Source organism: Colobus angolensis, unplaced genomic scaffold, assembly GCF_000951035.1.
Source record: "Colobus angolensis palliatus isolate OR3802 unplaced genomic scaffold, Cang.pa_1.0 Scaffold57, whole genome shotgun sequence".
Taxonomy (NCBI): Eukaryota; Metazoa; Chordata; class Mammalia; order Primates; family Cercopithecidae; genus Colobus; species Colobus angolensis.
In genome coordinates this window covers 5,433,517-5,447,639 of record NW_012119265.1, presented here as the reverse complement: position 1 = coordinate 5,447,639, position 14,123 = coordinate 5,433,517, and positions in this window count along the sequence as shown.

The following is a 14,123-nucleotide window of genomic DNA, read 5'->3' as shown; positions in this document are numbered from 1 at the left end:
ATTTTTTTTTGAGATGGAGTCTCACTCTGTCACCCAGGCTGGAGTGCAGTGGCGCGATCTCAGCTCACTGCAAGCTCCGCCTCCTGGGTTCATGCCATTCCCCTGCCTCAGCCTCCCGAGTAGCTGGGATTACAGGCATGTGCCATCACATCACATCCAGCTAATTTTTGTATTTTTAGTAGAGGCTGGGTTTCACCATGTTGGCCAGGCTGGTCTTGAACACCTGATCTCAAGTGATCCACCCATCTCGGCCTCCTAAAGTGCTGGGAAAGCCACCGCACCTGACCCATTTGTATATCTTCTTTTGTGATTTTTTTCTATTCAAATGTTTGGCCCCCTTTTTTTATTGGGCTGTTTGTTTTCTTATTGTTGAGTTACGAATGATATTTATATAGCTGAGATGCAAGACCTTTGTCAGATATGTGCATTGCAAATATTTTCTTGTAGTCTGTGGTTTGTCTCATGTGTTATAATCTGCTTACATTGTTGTTGGAAATTATCTTTCAAAGAGCAAAAGGTTTCAATTTTCATATGTCATATAGGTTTTATAGCTATGTTCTTAAATAAATGCCTTAATATTCTAAGTTATTTCATTATTCTAAATGAAATTTTTGCATCATTCTGTTGCTTTTTATTGCTATAATAATAAATTATATGTACGTTATAACTGGACACCTCGCCAAGTCCGCCTATTCAGTAGTTTTTAAACTTATGTTTCTTAGGTATTCAACTATATGATCAGCAAGAACAAATACATTTAGCTTTTTTATTTTCTGGTATCTATATTGGTTATTTCCATTTTATTTTCTTCTCCTAATATTTTTCTTAAACCTACAAAACAACATTGAATTGGCTTTTTTTCTGGTTTTAATAGGACTGTCCTTTAGTGTCTTATCATCTAGAAAGTCATTTGCATTTAACTTTTAGCCAATAATTATAATTGTGTTCACACAGTTTTGATCTATGTAGAGGTTTTTGAAATTAGAAATCACTATTAAATGTTATTAAAGGTGCTTTAGTATTTGATATTATTTTTCTTACATAATATAATAAATTATATATATGTTTTTAATATTGAACCCTTGCATTGTTGGATGGCCATACAATATTATTCTTTTAATATATTGCTGGGTTCAATTTGTTTATATTTCATTTAGAATTTTTACATTAATACTATAAATTAGATTAATGCTCCCTCTCCCATGGTGATCTCTTCTTCTTGGCTGTCTTTATCAAATTTTAGTATTATACTTATACAAACATCATAAAACAAATTGGGGTGTTTCCATCTTTTATTATAATCTGAAATAATGTAAATGATATTAGAATTATCTCTGCTAACTGTTAGATTGCATTCAGCTGTAAGATCAACACTTTTAATTTTTAAATTTTTTAAAACTTTGAGACGTATATTTACTTTCCCACGTCACCACATCACAGTATGATTATGAGTGGCTAAGTCTTATATCCTTTCAGGAAAACAGCACTATTGGGTGACTCTGGCATCCTGTAGAGAACTTCAATCTCTTGCCATAGCCTTTAGAGTTCCTGGCTTCAAGGCCTGCAAACTCTCTTTGAAATGACCTACTGAATACTGTTCTTTCAAGAAAAAACCTTCAGCTATTAAATAATCAGATGTTTTTAGTGCCACATCTTCAATTACCTTTGCAATATTCTACATACTAATTACTCTTTTAAAGTTTTTTTATTTCTTCTTGGGTTAATTTTGCTCATTTTGTTAGTAAGTCATTTCTTCTAGGTTATCAAATTGCTGTCACAGACTTTTACATGGTGTATTCTTATAATTATTTTCATCTCTTTTGTTTTGTATTTATTTGTAGCTCTATACTTCCCATTCTTAATCTTGCATGTTTTCTATCTCAACAAATCGCAGTTTATTTATTTTATTGCTGTTTTCATAGCATAAGTATTTGGCTTTTCTCTTCTATTTTGGTGTTTTCTGTTCTATTAATTTTATCTTTTGTCTTTGCTAATTCCTACTACTTACTTTCTTTGGTTTATTTTATTTTTCTGTTACTGAATCTTCCTCTTTTTTTTTTTTTTAGATGGAGTCTCACTGTGTCATCCAGGCTGGAGCGCAGTGGCTCGATCTCCGCTCACTGCAACCTCCGCCTCCCAGGTTCAAGGGATTCTACTACTTCAGCCTCCTGAGTAGCCAGGACTACAGATGCCCCACCACTATTACCAGCTTATATATATATATATGTGCGTGTGTGTGTGTGTGTGTATATATATATATATATAGTTGTATTTTTAGTACAGATGGGGTTTTTTGCCATGTTGGCCAGGCTGGTCTCGAACTCCTGACCTCAAGTGATCCACCTGCCTCGGCCTCCCAAAGTGCTGGTATCACAGGCATGAGCCACTGTGCCTGGCCTCTTTTACTAATTCTTAAGATGGGCATATTCATTTGCTGGAGCTGCAATGAGAGATGGCTTAAACAACAGAATTTTATTTTCTCAGAGTTACAGATGCTAGAGTCCAAGATCAAAGTGTCAGCACATTTGGTTTCTTCTGAGGACTCTTCTTGACTTCCAGATGGTTGCCTCTATACTGTGTCCTCACATGGCGTCATCCCTTGGTAAGTGTGTTGTGTGCGTCCTAATCTCCTCTTCTTATAAGAACACTAGTCATATTGGATTGGACCCACCGTGGGAACTCATTTTACCTTAATTACCTCTTTCAAGGCCCTATTTCCAAACGCAGTCACTTTCTGAGGTTCTGAGGGGTAGGATTTCAACATGTGAATTTTGGGGGAGACTTAATTCAGCTGATAACAATGGGTCTAAATTATTTGATTTTTTATTTTCTTTAAACATGAAGGAATTCGAGGCTATACATTTTTCTCTGACTATAAATTAAACTGTTTTAATACAAAATATTCAATGTGAATCATTCCCCTTTCCATGCTTTCTAGATAGCATATAATTTCAGTTTTAAATGTCTCTTTGATGCTGGAGTTAAGAGAGTGTTTCTTAACTTCCAAAATGTTAACATTTGGAAGTCAACATTTTATTACTTATTTCTAATTTTGTTGTGGCTTGTGAGTGTTCTATATTTTAATGTTTTTAAGGGTTTTCTTTGTAGTCAAATACATATATCATCAATATTTGTACTATTTATATTCCTACAAAAATTCACACTCTATGTCAGTAGGATAGAAATTACACATGATTCTATTAATCTACTTTATTGTTATATTATTCAATTCCTCTATGTCCTTACTTATCTTTTTGTGTAGTGAATCTTTCTACTTCTGAAAGGGATGTTTTAAAAATTACAACTATAATTTTATTAGGTTTTTGCATTTCTACAAGCTCTTTTTACCTATTCGGCTGCAAAATTATTTGATGTGTGTGTTTGTGACTATCGTATCTCCTCTATAAACTGTGTTTTTTTAATTGTCTCTATTCATGTCCTTCTTAAAATGCTACCTGGTAACAGCCTGTATGATGCCACAGTCTCCTAGTTTGGATCCATGTCTTTGCCTACTCCTTAAACGTACATGTTCGTCTGTATTCTGATCTTCCTGTCCTCCTCCTGTAAGCACAAATAAACACACATCTCTCACCCAGATCTCTCTTCGGAGCTCAAGACTCATACAACTCATTTCTGCCTAGATTGTTGTCTTGAATGCAGCACACGCAGCTCAAAAGCAAAATTGCCCTCCTTCACTCTGAACCTGCCTTTTCTCTCTTTAAAACGTTACTTTTAGATTTTTTTCTTATAAACAAAACGTTGCTCAGTTTTGTTTTTCCACTAATCTGACATTACATAATCCAAGCAAACTGCCTAATGTGGTTCCTGACAGGTTGTGAGTTCTCCAAAAATTTAGCTACTATTATCAATAGAATCCAAGTTTACATCCACTGTCAGTTGCCACTTCATGCTGTCAGGAGGTACTTTTTTGCCACATTACCACAGTAGTGTTGGCTCTTTGATCTTTTATGAACACAAGAAAAAGACAATTAAATCTCAACTCGCATACTGTGGGATAAAACATGTCTTGCACTGTGCTATCGTGGGAATCAAGGAATGGGCATGGTTTAGCGCTTCTTTCCAATGGTCCAATAATTTACTTGACTCCATTAGTTGCATTCTTGAGTTCCAGTGACACGACCAATTTAAAATAGTTTTTGGATGAATCAAACAGAACTATAATGAACAGCCTAAATTTTTTGTTTCTTCTTTGAATCCTAGTTGATGGCAGAGAGCATGTTTACTTGCTGATTGGGTGGTAGATTTGACCACTGTTTAAGAATCAGCTCCAGAAATTTGATTTTGCAGAAAACTTCTGGGTATATTAAGACAAATTCTTCTGTTCACTGGCTTTTCATGTCCTTTAGGAGAAACCTCCACCTGGAAACCACTCCAACACCCACCAAGGCACTTGAGTAAAAACATTAGCATATAGTACATGGCCCAATTAAAATAGAGACTAACAGAAACTAGTAACATGAAGATGTACGCCTCTCATTATATAAGTCCTCACCTCTCACCCTTACCACCAATCACACACATAGCTACTACCACTGACAACACAGCCTTTCCAGTATGGAACAAGCCTTGTTTCTGAACAGAAACTGCTTTTTAAAATCAACTAGCAATCAACAAATCTGGTCATTGATTAGACTACAAGAATTTCTCTCCCTTTTCTCGTATTTTCTGCCTTCTGTCTCATAATGGTTTTCTGTTTTGTCACCCTCATAGCTCCGTGGAACTTGAATGCCAACAGCTCTTCATCTGTTCACATTAAGAAAATTAGAAGGAGGAGGAGGAGAGAAGAAAGTCCTATCATCAAGTTTATTACTCCCAGGGTGGTCAGCTTTCTATTTAAGTGAATATGCCCAAATTTCAGAACTGGTTTAGTTTATGCTCTGAAAAATATAGGCAATTATTCACCTGTCTCTTACATATTTGTGTGTCTGGCTGTGACTTTCGATGGAGGGTAATAAAAAGGAATCATTAAGAAGCCTAGTCTAGATGATGTGTTTTCTCTCTCTGAAAAAGAAGAGTGATGGCTTTTGCCTAAGTACCCAAAATTAAATACATAAGCTTTCTACATGGAAGCCTAAATAGCTTATTGAATTAAAAAAAAAAATCTTAGAGCTTTAAAGTAAAAACACTGTTTTTCCCATTTCTGGAAAAATTATATTAGTAAAAATTATTTGGCCGGAATCTCTCAGACTGTGCAATTTTTAATATAGTGAATAGAAAATTAAATACAAGTTTCTACTGCAACTGTCTTTAATATGAATAAGACATATCACCATATGTATTGAAGGCTCCTCCATATATGTGTTAAAGTTTTTATTTATCTCTTCCTTGTGCTGTTTTGACTAGTGCTTCTATTTTGAGGGAATTTAACATTTAAAGGAATATGTGATTATACTCTAGTTTTGCATTTATATTTAAAAATAGGTAAAATAGAATTTCTGAATTCAGAAGACAGAATACAAGTAACCAGGCTGTTTTAAATTTATTTGCTTGATGATGCTGTGTAGGTCTTAAGATTTTAGGACAGCTTGGCTGAGCGCAGTGGCTCACACCTGTAATCCCAGCACTTTGGGAGGCCAAGGCGGGTGGATCACCTGAGGTCAGGAATTCAAGATCAGCCTGACCACATGGTGAAACCCCGTCTCTACTAAAAATACAAAAATTAGCCGGGCATGGTGGCAGTCGCCTGTAATCCCATCTACTTAGGAAGCTGAAGCAGGAGAATCACTTGAACCTGGGAGGCAGAGGCTGCAGTGAGCCAAGACCACGTCACTGCACTCCAACCTGGGTGACAGAGCAAGACTCCATCTCAAAAACAAGATTTTAGGACAGCTTCAAGAAGCCAACATTAAGAAACATGTGTGGGCATGTCCATAGTCTGGACTAGGCTGTGTACTGTAGGGATATGTATTGTCTGGCATACTAATGTCAGAAACAATCAGTTCCTCTTCAAACTTCCTGGCTTTCTCTAGTGACTAGTGTCTTTTCCCAGTGCTAGAAATGATAAGTTCTTGTTCTCTAAACAACCCTTCCCACCTTTGCCATGCCCAAACATGTCTAAATATGGCCTTCCCATTCTCCCTGCCTCTTCTCTTTGCAAATTGCACATTTGCCTTATTTGGAAAAGTTTAAGTCTTTTACCTTATTTAGAGAAGTTTAGAATCTTAGCCAGTTGGGTTAGTTTAGATTGTGCGGCCTGACTCCAGCTCAATGGAGAGGACACAGGAACAAGAGCTGTGTTAGGGATAAAAACCTTCCTCTCCTTTGCTCTGTGTGCTCTTGCGATCATGATAGATGCAGGCAGCACCCTCCTGTAGAAGTAAATTTGCCTTGCTGAGAAATTTTCTAAGTGCTGGTTTTTCTTTGCAGCACCAAGCACTTGTTTCCAACACTGAGAAATGCATTGCTACTAGTATCATGTTTAAATGGGCAAACACATTGATTTCAGGAATGGCTTAGATTAGAATTCTGCAAACTTTTCTGTAGAGTGAAATTGTAAATATTTTAGGCTTTGCAGGCCATATGAACTCTGTGACAACTGCTCTACTCTGCCATTGTAGTGCAAAAGCAGCCATAGATGATACATAAATAAATGAGCATGGCTATGTTCCAATAAAACTTTATTAGCCAGGTGTGGTGGTACACAGCTGCAGTCCCAGCTACTTGGAAGGCTGAGTTGGGAGGATCACTTGAGCCCAGGAACTTGAGGTTACAGTGAGCTTTGATCACTCCACTGCACTCCATCCAGCATGGGTGACAGACTGGAACCCTGTCTCTACAAAAAAAAAAAAAAGAAAGAAAAAAAAAAGAAAAGAAAGAAAGAAAAGAAAAAAATATCACTTGTTGCAACTGACTGAAGGCCAGCTCAAATGAGCTTTAGAAGAAAAGGAGATGACTGGCATATGGAACTGGAAGAACACCAGCACAGTTGGATTTAGTAGTCCAGGTGAAGTGCCAAGCACCAAGGCCCTCACTCACACTCTCTTCAACTCTCTCTTCTACTAGTTTCCCCTCTTTTCTGTCAATCTCATATATTTCTGCTGAAAAAAACAAAAGAGACTGACAGGAAATGGCTAGAAAGATGGCTCTGGCTAACCTACACTGATATCCTTACAGTTTATGAAAATAAGGGAAGAAAAACCTCTTTGTTAATGTCCATAGAGGCAATTTCATGCAAGGTTGGCACAGCTAGTTTGTTAGCCCCATGAACAATCGCTGTGGCTGAAGAATTGGACATAATGAGAATCATTATGATTGACAGCTCTATTAGGACCATATGGTATAGCCAAAGAGTGCCCTAAAACAGTGGGACTTAATCCTGAAAGCCAATGGTACCCTTTTAAACAACAAATATTTTGTAACGCTCCCTTTTCTATACTGTGTCTGTAAGAGTTTGACCAGAAGAAAAGCAGAACCACTGGGATACATATATTCTCTCTTTCTCTCACTCTTAGTCTCTCTCTCTCTCTTTCTTTCTCTCTCTCACACACACACACATACACATAAACAAACACACACAGCACATGTGGAAAATTAGGACTTTATTGACCTTATGAACTGTGGTATCTGGTGAGAGTCTGTATGAGGCTGTTGTGTCTTCAGTGCTAAAACCTCAAGTCCACAGGGCAAGTAGTTGGGAAGCGAAGATGGATATGAAATAAGGGAAGTAGTAATAAACTAGAATCTATGAGGCTGAGCTGGAAACATGAGGATGGACTAGACTCCATGTTTGACTTTCATGACCTCCAAGCTTCCAATTCAACTCTGCAGGCATCCTGCAGAAACTGGTGCACTTTACCATGAAGCTAAACATGACCTGGCCCAGGTATCAGGGAAGCTGAAAGAGGGTGTTGCAGGAGCTGGAGTTGCTGTGGGATCACCAACCTGGCAAGCCAGCAGATAAGGACCACGTATGTGAGATGCAAAAGCACTCCTTTCTCTGCTTCGATCTTCAGAGGATAAGAAAAATAAAGCCTTTTTTTTTTTACTTCCATCCTTCAGATTGCTCACAAAAGTCTTTTTTTTTTTTTTAGCTGATACTAATCTGGAACGTTGCAGAGAAGAGAAGTTGGGGAAATTAGTTCTAGCTTACCTAAATTGACACAGTTCAAATCTACTACATATATGGTGCCAGTTACTACTTTTTTCTCAACTCCAAATCCAACCTTCTGTACTTTGCTTTGTGGTACTGGATCTGGTACTCTGAAAAACACATTTCCGCACTATTTGCTGGCTTCATGTTAGAGTCTGCCAGTAAAGGGCACTAAAGAAAAACGATGAGGTTAGGACAGGAAGAAGGATGTTTTCCTTCCTATTTCCTGTGGACTTCCTGTCTGCTTGTGTGCATCACCCAGGCTTGCTTCTTCACCTTGGAAATGATAGTTCCTTCCCAAATCAGTGGTTGGATCCTACTTGCTGTTTTTCCCAACCCTTCGTCCCACTCCTGCTCAAAGATGCATGCACCAGCCAACCAGCATCATTTCTTCAGAAGTTCAGGCCTCAACCCCGCAAGGCTCCTCCTCCCAATGCCAACACAGCCCTAGGCAGGTAGTGCTTCTTTCTCAGAGGCTGAGTTTCATCTCCATAGGGCCCCACTTCTGTGTTCCTAAGTTTTATTAATTCCAAGCTCTTCTCTTTGTTTTCCCAGTCCTAGTAGTGGTAGCTGCTGCCTATAGTTGCTGTGTCTGTGAGTGGGTATATGTCTTCCTTTTTAGCTGTTTAGTTACTGAGTTGATAATTGTGTATAGCTTACCATTCTTTGTATCAAATTCTTTCTGTTCAAATAACTGATATGGTTTTGTCTCCTGAGTGGACCCTGACTGATACATATCCTGAAATAAAACTCATAGATAATAAAATGTACTTATAAATATAATTTTAAAAGTGAAAGATCAACATAATCCCTAATAGAAAAAAATGCAATGCAGTCATATGTATTTTAAGACTTTCACATGTGACCAAGATAGAGTAATGGGGATAGGACTTAATCTTCCACATGAAATAACTGAAAACAAAAGAAAACAGAAAAACCACCTAGACAAAGTATACAAACTAATTGGATATAAAAACACTGGTCCCTTTCTGCAGATAAGGGATGATAATAGAAAGGAAAACAAAACAAAATATCAGGCAGCAGGTAACAAAAGACAGTGACCTCTGAAAGACAGGAAACAAAATAAATGATCTGGGCCAGGTGCAGTGGTCACACCTGAAATCCCAAGATTTTAGGAGGCCGAAGTGAGAGGATCACTTGAGCCCAGGAATTCAAGACCAGCCTGGGCAACATGGCAAGATCCCATCCCTACAAAAAACAATTAAAAATTAGCCAGGTGTGCACCTATATTCCCTGCTACTTGAGAGGCTGAAGTGGGAAGACCGCCTGAGCACAGAAGGTTGAGGCTGCAGTGATCCATGATTGCATCACTGAACTCCAGCTTGGGCAACAGAGTGATACCCTCTGCCTCACACACATACACACACACACACACACATACACACACACACACAAATTGATCCACATGATGGTGTCAGCTTACTGTTTGGAGAGATATTTGGATTGTAGTTTTGGATGAGGGACCCAGGCAGAGCCCCACAGTTTCCCTAAGTTGGGGAGAAGGAGCTAAAAGTCTGGGGAGGCTAACGTGGCTAGAATTCACAGGGCTGAGCACTGGCGAGGAGAAGGCTTCAGAGAGAAGGAACTTAGAAAATCTGCAGATGGTCTCCTTAAAGATCCAGCTGAGAAAGGATCAGCACATGAATGTGAGGAAACTGCTGGAGGCTGAGGGAAGAAGCACTCAAAGGAATTATGGGGAACAATCCTCAGAACTCACACAGGGCCTGGAATATATCCTATTCCCACCAGCCACAGTGAAAAAAACCTCATAATTCATGGAACATTGGTAGAGTATTCTGAAAGGTAGTAAGGAAAAATTTGCCCTACACTCAATCCTCCCCTGGTTCCACCTAACAAAGCTTAAGAACAAGACCTAAAAGAATCGAACTATTTCCAAATAACTTCATTCCATCCCAGATCAAAGCTCAAAAACATTTATAAAAGTCAAAGATATCCAGCATCTAACAGGTTAAAATTCAGAATGTCAGGCATCTGATAAAAAATTACCAGTCATGTAAAGAAGCAGGAAAATATATTAATAACTTATGAATGAGAAGAAAAATTAATTAATAGAAACGGACCCAGAAATGATACTAATGATGGAATTAACAGACAAGGACATTAAAACAGTTATTATAACTCTATTCCATGTGTTCATCAAACTATAAGAAAGATTGACATGTTAAGGAATGACACAGTGGATATTAAAAAGAAGAGGATATTAAAAAGATTCAAATCAAACTTCTGGAGATGAAAACTGCAATGTCTGAGGTGAAAAATACATTGGAGGTAGGGAGATTAATGAAAGATTGGACATTGAGAAAGGAAAGATAACTGAAGGTGAAGTCATAGCAATATAAACAATCCAAAATGAAACAGAGGGGAAAAGACTGGTTAAAAAATAAAAGAAAGTATTGGCATATCAATGAGCTATGGGGCAACTTGAATAATTTTGAAAGGAGGAGCTGAGTGCAGTGGCTCATGCCTATAATCCCAACACTTTGGGAGGCCAAGGTGGGAGGATCATTTGAGCCCAAGAATTCGAGACCATCCTCAACAACATAATCCAAAGAACTTTGAAGAAAAATAAAGATAGAGGACTTACAAAATAATATTAATAACCATAAATTAGCCAAATATGGTGGCACATGCCTATGGTCCCAGCTCCTGGGGAGGCTGAGGTAGAAGGATCACTGAGCTCAGGAGTTTGAAATATGTTCTCTGATTATGATCCAATTGGACTAAATATCAACAACAAAAAGATAACTGGAAAATTAGTGAATATTGAAAAATAATATAATATGCATCTAAATTAACCATGGGTCTGGAAATCAAATGAAGAGCCGAGCGTACTGGCATGCGCCTGTGGTCCCAGCTACTTGGGAGGCTGTTGCAGTGGGGATCCCTTGAGCCCAGGAGTTTGAGGCTGGAGCATACTGTGTTCTACTAGCCACTGCTCTCCAGCCTGAGCAACAAAGCAAGACTCTGTCTCTAAATTAAAAAAAAAAAAAAAATCAAGTGGGAATTTACAAAATGTTTTGAAGTGAATGCAAATGAGAATACCGTATATCAACTTTGGTAATATGCAGCTGAGAGAGTACTTAGAAATTTATAGCACTACAAGTATCAAATCAGTGACTTTTCTTCCACCTTTAGAAGTTTTAAAAAAGAGGAAAGTTAAACCCAATGTAAGCATAAGAAAGGGAATCATAAAGATGAGAAAGGAAATCAGTGAAACAGAAAACAGAAAAACAATAGGGAAAATCAATTAAAGTAAAAGTTCTTTGAGAAAATCAATAAAATCAATAAGCCCCTAGCCAAACTGATTGTGGGAAGGTGAGGGGAGAAGACACAAATTACTGATACCAGGAATGAGAAAAGTGACATCTCTAGAGATTTTGCTGGTATTAGAAAGACATTAGAGGATTACTATGAAGACTTCATGCCAAAAAAATTCTAAAATGAACAAATCCCTTGAAAGATACGAACTACTCTATTTCTATGAAAAAAAAATTGAATTTACAGTTACATTTTTTTCACAGAAAAACCTCCAGGCCCAGATGGTTTGACTGGTGAATTTGATCAACAATTGAGAGAGAGAGAAAAAAATACTGACTCTATATAAACTGTTTCTGAAAAAATTGAAGGAAAGTACTTCCCAACTCATTTTATGAGGCCAGCATTACCCTGATACCAAAACCAAAGATATTATAAGAAAAGAAACTGCAGATCAATATTCTTATGAACATAGATGCAAAATTTTTCACAAAAGGTTACCAAATCAAACAGTATATAAAAAGGACAACATATCATGACTGAATGGAGTTCATTCTACAAATGCAAAGTTGCTTTCACATTCAAAGATCAATCAATATTTTATCACACTAACAAGCTAAAAAAGAAAAACCATATGATCATCTCAGATGATACAGAAAAGCATTTGACAAAAATCTAACACCCATTGCTGATTTCAAAAAAGAAAAAAAAAATCATAAAACTCTTACCAAACTAGAAATAGAAGGAAGCTTCCTCAACCTAATAAAAAGTGTCTATGAAAAAATCTATAGCTAACATCACACTTAGTGAAAGGATGAATGCTTTTCACATAAGATCAGGGATTAACAGAGATGCCTGCTCTTATTACCTCTATTCAATACTGTATTAGAGGTTCTAACCAGTGCAATAGAGCAAGAGAAAAAAAAGAAAAGGCAGTGAGATTAGAAAAGAAACTGTAAATCCCTGTTTATTCATAAATCATCTATGTTGAGCATGTGATGAAATCCACAAAAAGTTACTAGAATTAATAAGTGAGTTTAGCAAGTTTGGAAGATATAAGAATAGAATATTTTAAAGCATCAAAAAGTAAATACATAATGATAGATCTGACAAAAGCCAGGGAAGACCCATACACTGAAATCTTTAAAATATTACAGAGAGATATTAAAGAAGACCTAAATAAATAGACACCATGTCCACAGCTCAGAGACACAAAATTGTTAAGATGTAAATTTATCTCAAACTGATCTGTAGACTCAACTCACTTTCAATCAAAATCCCCGCCCCCAGGTGTTTTTTGTTTCAGAAACTGACATGCTAATTCTAAAATTCCTCAGACCTGAAATAATCCAAAGAACTTTGAAAAGGAACAAAGTTGGAGGACTTACCTTATTTCAAGACTTTAATTTTAAGGCTATGGTAATCAAGATAGTGTAATATCAACATAAGAATGAAACAGAATAGAGAGTTTCGAAATGGAACCAATTGATTTGAAAGGTGCAAACGCAACTGTGAAGAAAGGATAGTCTTTTAAACATGGTGTAACAATTGGATATCCACATACACACACAAAAAAGACCCATACCTTGTACCATGTATTATATAAAACATAACTCAAGATGGTTCATAGACCTAAATGTAAAACTACAAAATCTTTAGAAGGAAACAAAGGAGAAAATTTTTGTAACATTAGCTAGGCAACGATTTCTTAGATGTGACACCGAAAGCACAATCCAAAAAAGAATATTATGATAAATTTGACTTCAAACTTGAAAACTTCTGCTCTTTGAAAGATAGTCTTAAAAGAATATCTTAAGTACTGGGCCAGGTGCAGTGGCTCACACCTGTAATCTCAGCACTTTGGGAAGCCGAGGTGGGCAGATCACTTGAGGTCAGGAGTTCAAGACCAGCCTGGCCAACATGGCGAAACCCCATCTCTACTAAAAATACAAAAATTAGCCAGGTGTGGTGACACACCCCTGTAATCCCAGCTACTTGGGAGGCTGAGGCAGGAGAATAACTTGAACCCGGGAAGTGGAGGTTGCAGTGAGCAGAGATCACACAGTTCAAGACCAGCCTGAGCAACACAGCAAGACTTCACCTCAAAAAAAAAAAAAAAAAAAGAAAGACAAGAAAAAGAAAAAGAAAAAAAGGAAGAAAGAAGAAAGAAAGAAAGCAAGAAGAAAGAGAGAAAGAAAGCAAGAAGAAAGAAAGAGAGAAAGAAGGAAAAGAAAGAAGAAAAAGAAGAAGAAAGAAAGAAAGAGAAAGAAAGAAAGAAAGAAAGAAAGAAAGAAAGAAAGAAAGAAAGAAAGAAAGAAAGAAAGAAAGAAAAGAAAGGAAGAAAAAGATAAGCTAAGGACTTTGAGAAAGCATTTGCAAATTATACATTTGATAAAGGACCTACAGCTGGAATGTAAGAATTCTCCAAATTGAATCATAGGAAAAGAAGCAGCATTTAAACATGAGCAAAGGAGTTTAATAGACACTTCACTAAAAAAGACTACAGATAGCGAATTATCACATGGAAAAGGAAATGAAAATTAAAACCAAAATGAGATACCACCACCCATTAACATGTGGTCAGAGGGAGATATGACAATGATGCAGTACTGGTGATTAAGAAGGTAGGGGACAGGGGCCATGATCCAAGTGATGTAGGCAGCCTCTAAAAGAAGGAAATGAATTCTCTTCCAGAAACTCCAGAAGGAACACAGCC